Source organism: Alexandromys fortis, unplaced genomic scaffold (genome assembly GCF_014885135.2).
Source record: "Alexandromys fortis isolate MF-2015 unplaced genomic scaffold, M_Fortis_MF-2015_v1.1 scaffold_288, whole genome shotgun sequence".
NCBI lineage: Eukaryota > Metazoa > Chordata > Mammalia > Rodentia > Cricetidae > Alexandromys > Alexandromys fortis.
Window position 1 is genome coordinate 696,825 of NW_026068171.1, and position 13,710 is coordinate 710,534.

At 39.7% G+C, this 13,710-nt stretch overlaps 1 non-coding gene across 1 annotated transcript; it reads left to right on the forward strand.

Annotated features, from left to right (window-relative positions):
• Positions 1 to 968: 968 nt before the first annotated feature.
• Positions 969 to 1,101, forward strand: LOC126492198 (small nucleolar RNA SNORA42/SNORA80 family). Its single transcript, XR_007589549.1, has one exon. It is a non-coding gene; the product is annotated as a small nucleolar RNA SNORA42/SNORA80 family (small nucleolar RNA).
• The last annotated feature ends 12,609 nt before the right edge of the window (positions 1,102 to 13,710 follow it).

Genomic DNA, 13,710 nt, shown 5'->3' on the forward strand with positions numbered 1-13,710 from the left:
GCAGATAATACATTTTTGTTGTAAGTAATGTTATCAGATTGGATATTTTCATATCTAATTTGTATATTATAAAATTAGCAAGATTTTATGTTTTATTAAGATATTTTCTGATGATTTTGTGAAGCTTTTAGCTACTTAGGAAAATATTTTTTAAAAGTCAAAATTCGTTTAATAACTGTTTATGGGGCTGGAGAGATGTCTCAGTGGTTAAGAGCACTGGTTGCTCTGCAAGAGAACCTGGGCTCAATTCCCAGTACCCATATAGTAGTCTCTCAACTGTTCATAACTCCAGTTTCAGGGAATCCAATTCCTGCTCCTGGCCTTTGCTTGTGCCAGGCATGCATGTGGTTCACAGACATAAATATAATTGAAACACCCATACACAAAACATAAAATAAAATGAGAACTTAACAAGTATATGTTTCTGTTAGTCTTACATTTTATTTCACTTTGTGTGTGTGTGTGTGTGCATGCTAGAGGAGGTTAGAAAAGAACTTGTGGGAATTAGTTAGCTCATTTTACCACATGGGGTTTGTTGATTGACATGAGATTGTCAGGGTTGGTGGCAGGTGCTTTTATTCACTGAGCCATCTTGAGGGCTTACATATTAGTATTTTAAATTGCTGCTTTATTTAACAATGATTTAAAGGTGATTTCAACACATTTATTTGCTATTTATCTGCAACTGGAAATGTGTAAAGATGCATGTCTAAACTTTATGTATTGTGCACAAATTTATTCAGTTATAGGCGTGTAAGTTCAATACATATAAATGGACTAATAAGTGCTTACTCTTTCAAAATTTTGTTTTTTTATGTGTATAAGTGTCTTGTCTTCACATGTATGTATACCACTTTTGTGCCTAGTGCTCATAAAAACTGTTAAGAGGGCATTGAATCCCTTAGAACTGTTATTACAAATGATTGTGAGCCACCATGTAGGTTCTGGGAATTGAACCTGGGTATTCTGCAAGATCAACAAGTGCCCTTAACTTGTCACCCTGGGCCTCTCATAGTGTCCCATGCTAGAGCAAACTGGCTCCTAACCATTGCCCAGCCTTTGTGCCTGTAGGCTGTTGGCACTGAATTTGGTCGTACAGTGGAAGAAAAAAAAGAAAAAAAGAAGGAAAAAAAAACAAGTGCCCTTAAGTTTTGATCTATCTCTCCAGCTCCAAATGCTTAGTCTTATGCAAATGTATTATGACATTGATATTCTTTTGACATTTATGTTATTTTTATTTAGTTACATTCAGATGAAAAAAATGCTATTTGGGATATCCTGCTGTTTGATCTTGACTCTACTTCTACTTGCCATGACCAAACATTTTGTAACTGTACATATGAGGTAGTCTGTTGATGGTCATTAGCACTGTTCTCTCAATTTGTTAGAAGTCTAAACTTTTAAGTTTTGCTAGGACTGTAAACCTATTACTCTACCAAGCCAAAGATATACAGTTTGCTCTCCAAATAGAAGCTGAATTCATATATGAAGGACTTCTATGTAGATCCTCTGCATAATGATAGCCATTGCAGCTGGCTCCTTTATATATTATATTTACATAAGCTTTCTTATATAAAGCAAAGCTTAAAAGAACACTTTACCAAGTTGATGTCTTCCAGACTAGAATTGTTTGAGGTGCTAGTCCTTTTTAGACCTGTATTCCCGTGTTCTCTAATTGTACTGTGACTGTTATCTTTAGGCAAAGATAGTTAGACATGCCATAACACTATATACTCCTCTTAAAAACTAATTGGTATTGGGTATTGACCAATATAAAAAGCATACATTTATTTTATAGTAGTACTTAATTTAAAAAGATTTTATTTTTTATCATGTTAAATTATGTGTAGGTGTATGTGTCTGCATGTGTTCATGAACACTTGAGTATAGGTGCTTGCACAAGAGGGAGGCATCAGATCTTCTGGAGCTAGAGTTATAGACAGTTGTGAGTTGCCTTCTGTGGGTGCTGGGAACCAAAATTAGGTCCTCTGGAAGAGCAGCAAGTGTTTTTAACTACTGATCCATCTCGCTAGCCACGTCCCGCCCCCCCCCTTTTTTTTTTTTTTTTGGTTTTTCAAGACAGGGTTTCTCTGTGGCTTTAGAGCCAGTTCTGGAACTAGCTCTTGTAGACCAGGTTGGTCTCGAACTCACAGAGATCTGCCTGCCTCTGCCTCCCGAGTGCTGGGATTAAAGCGTGCGCCACCACTGCCCGGCTTTTTGTTGTTTATTTTTGAGTTATTTTAATTATAACATTTCTCCTTCCTCCCTCCAACACCCCCATATACCTCTCTCCACTCTGCTTCAAATTCATGCTCTCATGTTTCACAAATTCTATTGCATAGATATACGTTTTTGTATATACATATATATCTCCAACTATAACCCATGGAATTTATGTAATGTTAGTTGTTTGTATGTTTTCAGGACTGACAGTTTGACATTGAGCAATAAATTGGTGTCCTTGCTTACCTTTTTGAGGCGAGGACTCATTGTGCCTTTATCTTCTGTGTGCTGAGATAATAGGTATTTGCCAACACACTTGGTTTATGCAGTGTGACACCAGTGGCTCTAGCCTAGGCTTCATAGCAAGACTTTGTCTCAGAGCCAACAACAAAATGAATTTAAACCCAGACCTTTGTGAATTCTAGGCAAGCACTCTGTCAACTGAGCTACAGTCCCAGTTGTCCTCACTTTTAAAGGAACTTACTTTTTGATATTGTCTTCTTGAAATATTTGCTTTTGATGGTTGTGGTTTTTTATAAAGCTTTGTAACTGTTGTCCATTAACATTCTGCAGAAGCACAAGTGCCAAAAGAACCTGAGCAGCATTTTTGAGTTGTTAAAATGTCACCAGTATGACAGACCGAATTAAAACTCGGTGATGGACTATATGTAGTCCTGACCTAAGAGCCATCCGTTTTATACTTCTTAGTTGCTTAAAATTGGCAATAACAGATTTTATTGGAACTGATTCTTTGATATCTGTCACTCTACAATATAGGACTACAGCAGATCAGCCAGCACAGATCTCATCCATGTTGAAGGATAGTCAAGATCAAACTATCACAAAGTCTTCAGAAAATATTGTTCTCTGTGTTGTCAAGGCAGAAATTATCAGAATAAAAATAAAGTCATTCTGTTTGTTGTGCCTCTTGCATGTAATAAAACTTGGGGGGGGGGTAAACAAAGAGGATCATAGATTTGAGGACAATCTAGGCTTCATAGTAAGGCTTGTCTCAAGCCAACAACAAAATGGAGTCACTTGTGCCAGACCTTCGAAAAATAACTAAAGCTAAGAAGTTATTGAGAAATGGTTCTAATGCATAATCATCTGACACTAACTGAATGTCTTTTAACCTGGAATCCTACTTGTGTTCTGTTTGTGAGACTATTAGACACAGGATTGAGATATATAGTGCCGGGTCTCAGTGGGTAAACGTTTTCTGCACAAGTCAGACAAGCTGAGTTAGATCCTAAGAACCCATGTAAAATGCCATATACAGTGCCATGCATTTGTAGTTCCAGTGAGATGGGAAGCGGGGACAGTGAGATGGGAAGTGGGGACAGGAGAATCAACTGAACACCTATGGGCCAAATATTCTGGAATCTGCAATGCAGCAGCAAAAACAAGACAGACCTTGCCTTAAAACAAGGTGAAATGACTCTTGAAAAGTTATTTTCTGACCTCCACACACATGCTGTGATATTCATGTGTTTGCATTTACACACACACACATACACACACACAGGTGCACATGTACATAAAATTTAAATGATCTTTAAAAAAATGAAAGAAAAAAGAAGTATAAAAACCAAGAGTGGGAAAATTCAATTTTCCTGCAGTAATCAAGATATTCTAGGGCTGGAGAGATGGCTCAGCGGTTAAGAGCATTGCCTGCTCTTCCAAAGGTCCTGAGTTCAATTCCCAGCAACCACATGGTGGCTCACAACCATCTGAAATGAGGTCTGGTGCCCTCTTCTGGCCTTCAGGCATACACACAGAAAGAATATTGTATACATAATAAATAAATAAATAAATAAATAAATAAATAGTTTAAAAAACATCCTTAAAAAAAGATATTCTAAAGAGACACTTCTGACTCTCTCTTTGGATGTCAACACAAAATATATAAAACAATGCAACTCAATAAATTAAAATTTCTCAGAAAAAAAAATCAGCTAATGCTGCCAAAGGAGAAACTTGTCTTCTAGAAAGAGACTAGAGCTAAGTCAATGAGGTTGTATATACCTCTTAACTTGTTTTATATGTAAACTTCATGTGAGAGTCCCAAAGATTATTAAAGGGCATTGGTTACTGGACTTCTTTATTGTAACATGAGGGCTGGCTTGTTGGGGTTTATGTCTTGGCCAGTTCCCACAGCTGGTAAGTTCTTAAAATGACACAGAGAGTCTACATTAGGTTATAAACTGATTGGCCCATTAGCTCAGGCTTCATATTAGCTCTTATAACTTATATTAGACCATAATTCTTATCTATGTTAGCCACATGGTTCAGTACTTTTTTCATCAGGGCAGGTCACATCATGTTTCTTCTGTGGTCTGGGCAGGACTACAGAGGAAACTTCCTTCCCAGAATTCTCCTGTTCTCATTGTCCCACCTGTACTTCCTGTCTGGTTGTCCCACCTATACTTCCTGCCTGGCTACTGGCCAATCAGCATTTATTTAAAACATAATTGACAGAATACAATTGTCCCGCACCACTTCCCCCTCTTTTTTTTCTTTTTTTTTAAACAAAGGAAAATATCCATAGTTCATTTTTTGGGGGGAATGTGGGCATAGTATTTCAGGCTACTTCCTGCTGGTTGGGGTGCTGATAATCTTATGGGGACCTAAAGAAAATTTGGAATTATGATCAAGTCCTGACTGAAGTATCCTGTGAGTCTTGATCATCTCAGGCAGCAGTCTTGAATCTGTTCTGGATATAGAACTTAGACATCTGTGCCATCTGTTCCTACTGGATATTTCTCAGGTGGTCTTCCTTGATCAAACCTGATTTTTCTTAACTCAGAATGAATCCACAGTCTCTCATTTCCTGTGGAAACAAAAGCAAAATCTCTTTTCTAAAGTAGCATACCTTTTGACTTCAAATTTGAAGTCAAGGTATTTTAAAATACCTATCTTGGATTAGTTTAGCAGCATTTATAAACAAATATCTTTTAGCAGCTGTTGCTCCTTCCTCAGCATTCAAACAATTCAAAGAGAGCATAATAACATACAGTATCCAGATTCTCTATGTGTTTTCCATCTTTATGCAGCTTTATTTTAAACTCTCTTTTATTTTTAAATTTTGGCTTTTTGAGTCAGGGTTTCTGTGTATCTTTGTCCTGGAACTGCTCTGTAGACCAGGTTGTCCTTGAACTCACAGAGACCCACTGTCTCTGCCTCCCCAGTGCTGGGATTAAAGGTGTGTGCTACTACACCTTGAACTTACAGAGGTCATTCTACCTCTGTCTCCCAAGTGTTGGGATTAAAGGTGGGTACCACCACACCCAACTACTCTCTTTTTATTTTTAAGGACTTCAATCTTTTTTTTCAAGCCTGCATTATATTTTTAACACACTGTAAACCATTGATGTTTTCTTCATCTTTGAATCTCTCTTTACACTATATCTATCTTTTTCTGACCACACAAGTCTTTAATTTGCCAAGCACTATGGCTAGGATTGAGGCCATGGCCTTGATGACTGGATCCAACCCCTTCCTTAGCTTTCTGAGATTTCAGCCTCATGGCAGAGGTACTGACTAGAGCCACATTTATTGCCACAACTCTGTGGCATTTTAAGGTCCCTGCCAGCAAATAAGCTGCAACAGTGTGTCCACAACAGCACTCAAATGCTCTCTCTGTAGCTGGACCTCCTGCCTCAAAGAGTCAGAGTTTGCACTGGCAGGACAGCCCAGAAAGCTGGCATTTTAAAGTGGCGCAGCTTTTTTCCTGCTATGTCTGAAAACCGAAAAGCATGCAGTCAGCTTTTTATCAACACTATTTAAGTGTTTCATGGCAGGACCTCTTAAAGAGCTGCAGGGTTTTGCAGCTAAAGCTGAGTCAGGAAGCCTCTCTTAAATCAGAGCACTTGCCTGATTTAAGAACTGAGAAATTGCTGCTACCAAGAATCTGTGCTTTATTCTTTTCTGTCTAGAATTACTTCCCAAGCTCTGTCAGGCTTTATGTGGATACAGTTGTCCACACATTGGTGCCATTCTGTTACGTGAGGGCCAGCTTGTTGGGGTTTATGTCCTGCCCAGTTCCCACAGCCGGTAATCCCCCAAGGAAAATCACACAGAGATTCTACATTAGGTTATAAACTGATTAGCCCATTAGCTCAGGCTTCGTATTAGCTCTTATAACTTATATTAGCCCATTCTAATCTATGTTAGCCACATGGCTCAGTACCTTTTTCAGTGTGGCAGGTCACATCCTGCTTCTTTGTTGTCTGGGGGGCAGGACTGCGGAGGAAAGTTTCCTTCTTCCCAGAATACTCCTGTTCTCATTGCCCCACCTCTACTTCCTGTCTGGTTGTCCCACCTATACTTCCTGCCTGGCTACCAGCCAATCAGCATTTATTTAACATATAATTGACAGAATATAGAATTGTCCCACACCACTTTATTGTGATGGGTAGCTGAGTCCAGCTTGTAAAGACTCCCAGGGTAAAGGGCTATGATTTCTGAACTTTTGTAATAGGTTTCCTACCTCAGTTAGCCCAATTTAGAAGCTTTCTCACATGCATGCCCAGAGATTCATTTCATGGGTGGGTCTAGAACTTCTCGAGTTGGCAATCAATATTAACCACCACAAGTCGACTCCTGGTCAACTTGATACCCAAGCATACCACTTTTAAGCTATAACATTTCACACTTTATCTCCATAGGCTCCTGACCATCTCATACTGGCAGTTGTATTCAGTCTAATTTCAAAAGTCCCTGTAGCCGAGTGGCGGTGGTGCACATCTTTAATCCTAGCACTTGGGAGGCAGAGACAGGTAGATATCTGTGAGTTTATGGTCAACCTGTTCTATAAGAGCTAGTTCCAGGACAGACTCCAAAGCTACAGAGAAACCTTGTCTCAAAAATCCAAAAAAAAAAAAGGTCCCTGTAATCTTTAATAGTGCTATAACCATTTAAATGTGGAGTGCAGAGGCTCTTTTGAGGCTCAGGCAACCTCTTAAACATGAGCTCCTATAATATATATAAAAAAATAAGTTACATGCCTCTAGTAAACAATGGTACATAATAAACATTTCCATTCCTAAAGGGAGTAATGGGTTCATACCAAGACAAGTTTGGATCCAAGACAGACAAAAAACAAGGTAAAAAAAAAAAAACACCAAAACCTGCAGCTCCATGTCCAACATCTGGAGCTCTTGATGGAATCAACTGGGATCCAAAGGAATTGGGGAGCTACTCCTCCAGTTCTACCTCCTGCAATACACATAGCCTTTCTCCTGAATTGGCTTCATGCTGTACCTGCAACTTTTGTGCCAGATGCCCCATGATCCTAGATTTCCAACCAACACCCTTGGGTCTCCATTGCAATTTGGGATTCACTTTAAAAAAATTCAAACACTCGAGACCATCAAATGGATGCTGCCCACATTGAGCATGGGTCTTTCCATCTAATTAGGCCAATTTAGAAACTCCCTCCAGATATGTCCAGTGGTGGGTGATTCTAGATTCTATTAAGTTCATGATTAATGTTAATCATCACATTTGATAAGTAAATATCTACTCCCAGCCTCTATTTCAACCATTGTTGCTTTTCTTTTCATAGGTCCATTGTATCCAGGGTATGGTAATTAGTGGCAAAGACCCATTCAGTTGGCTAAGTCATTTTTGTCTTTTCAGTTTAAATTATATAACAGAATTATACTGCACAATTTTGAGGGATGTTTAAACATACCTGAAATTTGTAGGGCAGGAGCCAGGATTAATACACAGGTAGAATTTTTGTTATGTGAAGCTCATTTGGCTTTAAGGACTTCTGTTGATTGACTAAGGCCCACCCAGCTTATCAGGTAGGTGATTTTTTCATGTAAAATAAACTGATGATTATTATTTACCACATTTACAAAAGGTCTTCATGGAAATAGGTTAGTATTTATTGAGTAACTTGGAAACACAGCCTTAACTGAGTTGAGAGAAAACTATTCATCAAAGTTTATCTTCTTGTCTAAGGTATGAGAGGCATTTCCAGAGCTTTCCTCTTGGCTTTCTTCAACTCACAGTGAAAATAATTTCTCCCAATGTTTTGAAAATATAATTTATTTATTTTCACATATTCTTAGTTTTGATTTCTTTTGCTATGAAGAGACATCATGACCATGGCAACTCTTATAAAGAAAACATTTAATTGGGGTGACTCAATTATAATTACAGAAGTTCAGTCCACTTTCATCATGGTGGGAAGCTTTGCAGCATGCAGGCAGAAGTGGTACTGGCTCTTGGCTTACAGGATACAGGAAGATAGCTGAGACACTGGATAGTATCCACACCCTTCCCTACAATGACACACTTCCTCCAACAAGGCCATACTTCCTTCAGCAAAGCTACATCTCCGAATAGTGCCATTCCTTATGAGATTAGGTTGGTCAATTACATCCAAACAACCATATATATAATTTCATACAATATATTCTGATCAAAGTTTCCCCTTCCTCAGTTCCTCCAAGATCTTCCTCACCTACCCTCCCCACCTACACACTCACCAACCCAACTCCACCCCTTTTATTTCTCTCTCTCTTTAGCAAACAGAACAGCAAAAAACCAAGCAACGCAATTTTAAAAAACACAAGGGGCTGGAGAGATGGCTCAGAGGTTAATAGCACTGGCTGCTCTTTCAGAGGTCCTGAATTCAATTCCCAGCAACCAAATAGTGGCTCACAGCCATCTATGAGATCTGGTGCCCTCTTCTGGCGGGCAGGCATACATGCAGGCAGAACATTGTATACATACTAAATAAATAAATTAAAAAACCACAAACCACACACACACATAAACACACTAAAACAAAACACAAAAATACAAAATTGGAAACCATAATATATGAGCAAAAGGCTAATAAAAACAAAAAAGTCCCAAACAAAAACATATGAGACAAAAAGTCTACAAAGATATTGAGGTCTAGGGTGGTTTGAATAAGAAAGTCGTTCATAAGCTCGTGTATTTGAATGTGTGGTCATCAGGGAGTGACACTGCTTGAGATGGATTAAGAGGTATGGCTTTGTTGGGGTAGGTGTGACTTTTTTGGAGGAAGTGTGTCACTAGAGGTGAGCTTTGAGGTTTTAAAAGCCCAAGCCAGGCCAATGATTCTTTCTCTTCCTGCTGCCTGTGGATCCAGATGTAGAACTCTCAGCTACTTTTCCAGCACGATGTCTGCCTGCATGCCACCATGTTCCCTGCTGTGATGACTGGACCTCTGAAACTGAGCAATCCCCAATTAAATGCTTAAAAAAAAAAAAAGAAAAAAAATAAGAGTTGCCATGGCCAACTCTCCTCTTCCCTCCTCTCCTCTCCCCTTCTGTGCTTCCCCTACCCTACCATGGTCCCAATTTACTCAGGAGATCTTGTGGACAAGTCCATTTTGTGTTGACAAAACAGGCATGGGGGCCTTGTTATTTATGTGAGATTCAATTGAAAAAGACTAATTTTTCCTTTACAAGTAGATGTCAGTTGGACATAACTTCTTGATTAAAGATGGGAACTCATGTCTACTTCCCCTCTTAATCCTGGAACTCCGTCTGGTTTGGACCTCTGCAGGCATTGTGCATGCTACCACCAACACTATGAGTTAATATGTGTGTCAGTCCTGTTGTGTCTGGAAGACTCTTTCTTTGGTGTCATCCAGCTCCTCTGGCTCTTACAGTATTTCTACCTCCTCATCTGTATTGTTCACTGAACCCTGAGTGGAGAGACTTCATGAAGGCATCACATTTAGTACTGAATACTCCAAGGTGTCTCTTTCTCTGCACATTGTCAAATTGTGGGTTTCTATATTAGTTCTCATCTACTATATGAGGAAGCTTCTACGATGCAGACCTTGGTTGAAGGAGTCAGTGATTTATGGGTATAGCAGAATGTTGTTAGAAGTCATTTAATTTTTATGTCCCTTTAGTAGAACAATAGTATTTGGTTTTTCCCTAGTCCTATGGCCTAATAAGTTTCAGGTTCTTAGCTGTGTTAGGCATGGGTTTCATCCTCTTGGAGTGGGTCTTTAATGCAATTAAAGACTGCTTGGTTGCTCCAAATTTTGGGCTACTATTGTACTAGTGTATATTGCAGGCTGATCACCATTGTAGATCACAGTATTTAGAGCCGGGATGGTGGTTACCTTTATCCTTTGGCAGCATGCAAAGTACCTTCCAGTACCATGAAAACTAGTCAATAGTGGTGAAGGTTCTAGTTAGGCACCAACTTGACTTCTCCATGTTCAATGAGATATGTAAGTGCTGTCTTCAGCAACAGGGCCATATCTACAGGATATTATTGCCAAGTCAATTCAAGTTACATACATGCGGCTGAAAAATTATTCCTGGGTAGGGTAGCAGGCCTCCTATGAGCTCTATTTGGAGTCCGCCCTTAAGGTGTTACTTGGCTTCTTTATACGCCTTGTGTTCGTATGTGGAGTCCAACAGTAGATGACAAGTGCCTTCTTCAGTCACCCTCCACTGGATTTTTTTTGAGACCAAGTCCACTGTTGAATTTCGAGTTTGATGATCTTGGGCCACCCCTGTAAAAGGGTTATCTGACCCCTAAAGGGGTTGAGATTCTCAGGTTGAGAACTGCTGATCTACACGAATGTTTATGCCATTTGTTGTGTGGAAACAAGCCCTGGTCTAACCAATAAATGCTCACTGACTTCTGTAGCATAAATTCTAATTGGTATTAATAATAAGAACCCAGAGTCAGATATAATGCTGAAGATCAGAGAAGCAGAGTGACCAGCCACTAGAGAGACTTTTTACTTCTACCGAATCCTCTGACTGTATCTCCAGACTTCAATGAGCTCTTGACTCCTCCTGCCTTATATTTCTCTCTCTGCCCAGCCATATCACTCCTGTCTCAACCTCCCTAGTGCTGGGATTAAAGGCATGGGATCCCAAGTGCTGGGTTCACCTTTGTGTGAGCTCTGTTTCTCTATTGGTTAAATGTAATCTAGTGTAGCCCAGTGTGGCCTTGGACTCACAGAGATCCCTTTGCCTCCGTCTCCTGATTCCTGGGATTAAAGGTATGTGCCCTCACTCCCTGGTCTGTATGGCTGACTAGTGTGGCTAGCTTTGCACTCTGATCTTCGGGTAAGCATTATTTGGTAAACTATCAAAATATCACTACTTCTTCCCATACTTGGGATGTAAATGTCAAGTTCATTTCTTGCCATCATCCATGAGACTAGGAGCTCTTCTCTGATAGTGTCTTTGGATATAAGTGACCTGTCAGGGGAGTGTCATATATTGCAGGAATGGTAAGTCACACTGAGAAGTAACTGGAAAGTTAGGGCTTGGCGAAGACATGGCTGCTGAACTTTAGCAGTGTGGACTTTCAGCTTCAGCTTAGCAACATCCTTTTTACCAAGCTCAATGGCTGGGGCCAGCAGTCACTTAAGTTCCCTTCAGGCAGAGATACCGATTCATCCCATGCTTGGCACAGCCTGAAGCAATCCACCAGCTACTGGTTAGCTAACCTTTGCAAATCCCGAATACTTCCTCGTTCCTTTCATGGTTCGGCTCACAGACAGCAACAGGAGTTCATTGGTGCACAATTTCCTAGGGATGACAAGAGTATTCACATTGAATCAGATGCTCACAAAGAATGGTTTTCGCACATCTATTTTATTGATGTGGCCTCATTATCACCATAGTCTTGTCTGTCTCTGCTGCACTTCCTCTAACCTTTTGGGGCATGTATCTAGTATGTACCTGTCTTGGCAGTTTATACGCTCATCAGATCTTAAATTGGAAATAATCTGTATCTGCTGCAGGTTAGCCTTTCTGTAAACATGTGTGAAGCTCTTGGAAAAGAATAACCTGGCTAGCATCTAAATGGCATTCTAGTAAATTGTAACATGTTCCACACCGTGCTGTTATGACCAAGGATTAAGGCCAGATGCTTCCTGCTGTCCTCATTTTATCTGATAATGTAAACCCAGAAGACCACAATGTGGGATGTGCTTATTTGCAGTATGAGTGATTTAACCTAGAGCTCTTCCTTGACGAAGAAAGTGTTACCTGAAACTGCATCATAAATGAAAACTAGTCCTCAGAAAAGAGCCCTGTGTCTGAAATGCATATATATTTATATGGACAGCCAAAGGCAATACAAATAACATGTAAAATTTTGGGAGTCATTTGGGAAACTCTTACAACTCAAAAGAGGGTTTCCCACACCTGGTGTTCATGTTTGTGTTATAGGTGGTCTTTGGCTATTGGAGGGAGCATTGCCAGCCCAGATGTGAAAATTTCATTTAAACTATATATGTTTATTTATATACAGACTTATGTATATTATAGTGCTTTTTAGGTGAATGCTTAATGGTAAGATTCCTTATGATGGTTCCAGACACCCTTACTCTTATTTTACCCAGTTCCTTCTGTCTTTATCTGCTTCCCCTCCCTAGTTAGGCTCCCTTTATTCCTATTTTCCCAATCAGATCAATTGTCCTCTGAAAACCCCTCTCTAATGCTCCTACACCTTCCTGACCCAGGCAATGGTCCCTTTTTACTTTCCTGGTTTCTGTACTTAGTCTAGGCTATGTACTCAGTTTTGAAGATTCTTATCTCTGGAGCCTCCAATGAGAGATAACATGTGATAGTTGTCTTTCTGGATTTGGGTTACCTTACTCAATATCATCTTTCCTAGTTCCATCCATTTACCAGGCTAGACTCTGAAGAAGAAAGTGTCTATGAACATTAAAAAAATTGAAATTAATGTTTGTTTTGTTTTTGAGATTATAATCTAATTACAACATTTATCCTCCCCCCCTTTTTTTTAATCTTAATTAGGGTTTCTATTGTTGTAATAAAACACCATGACCAAAAAGCAAGTTGGAAAAGAAAGGGTTTATTTGACTTAAACTTCCATAGAAGTTTATCATCAAAGGAGGTCAGGACAGGAACTCAAACTGGGCAGGAATCTGGAGGCAGAAGCTGATGCAGAGGCCATGGAGGGGTGTGTTTAGTGGCTCACTCCTCTTGGCCTACTCAGCCTGCTTTTTTATAGAACCCAGGACTACAAGCCCAGGGATGGCACCACCCACAATGGGCTGGGCTCTCCTCCATCAAGCACTAATTAAGAAAATGCCCTACAGGATTGCATGCAGCCCTATATTGTGGAGGCATTTTCTTAATTGAGGCTCTCTCCTCTCAGATTACTTTAGCTTGTGTCGATATAAAACTAGCCAGAACACTTTTCCTACTTCACAACTGTCTCATATATACCTCCTCTCTCCTGCTCTCCTTCAAATTCAATTCATGACCTCTTTTCTTACNATATCTGTTCAGTCTGTGTAAAGTTACTTTTATGTATGTTTTCAGGGCTGACATTAACCAAAGTCTTTGCTTGGATCATACTCTGCAAAGGGGAGCTGCCAGCTGCAAAAGTGCAGATGAAACCATAGCTCATCTTATTTTCAGTTTACTTAATCAGAAAGGCCAAAGTTTGTAGAACCACCCACAAGTACTTCAAGTGTAATTCTTCCAT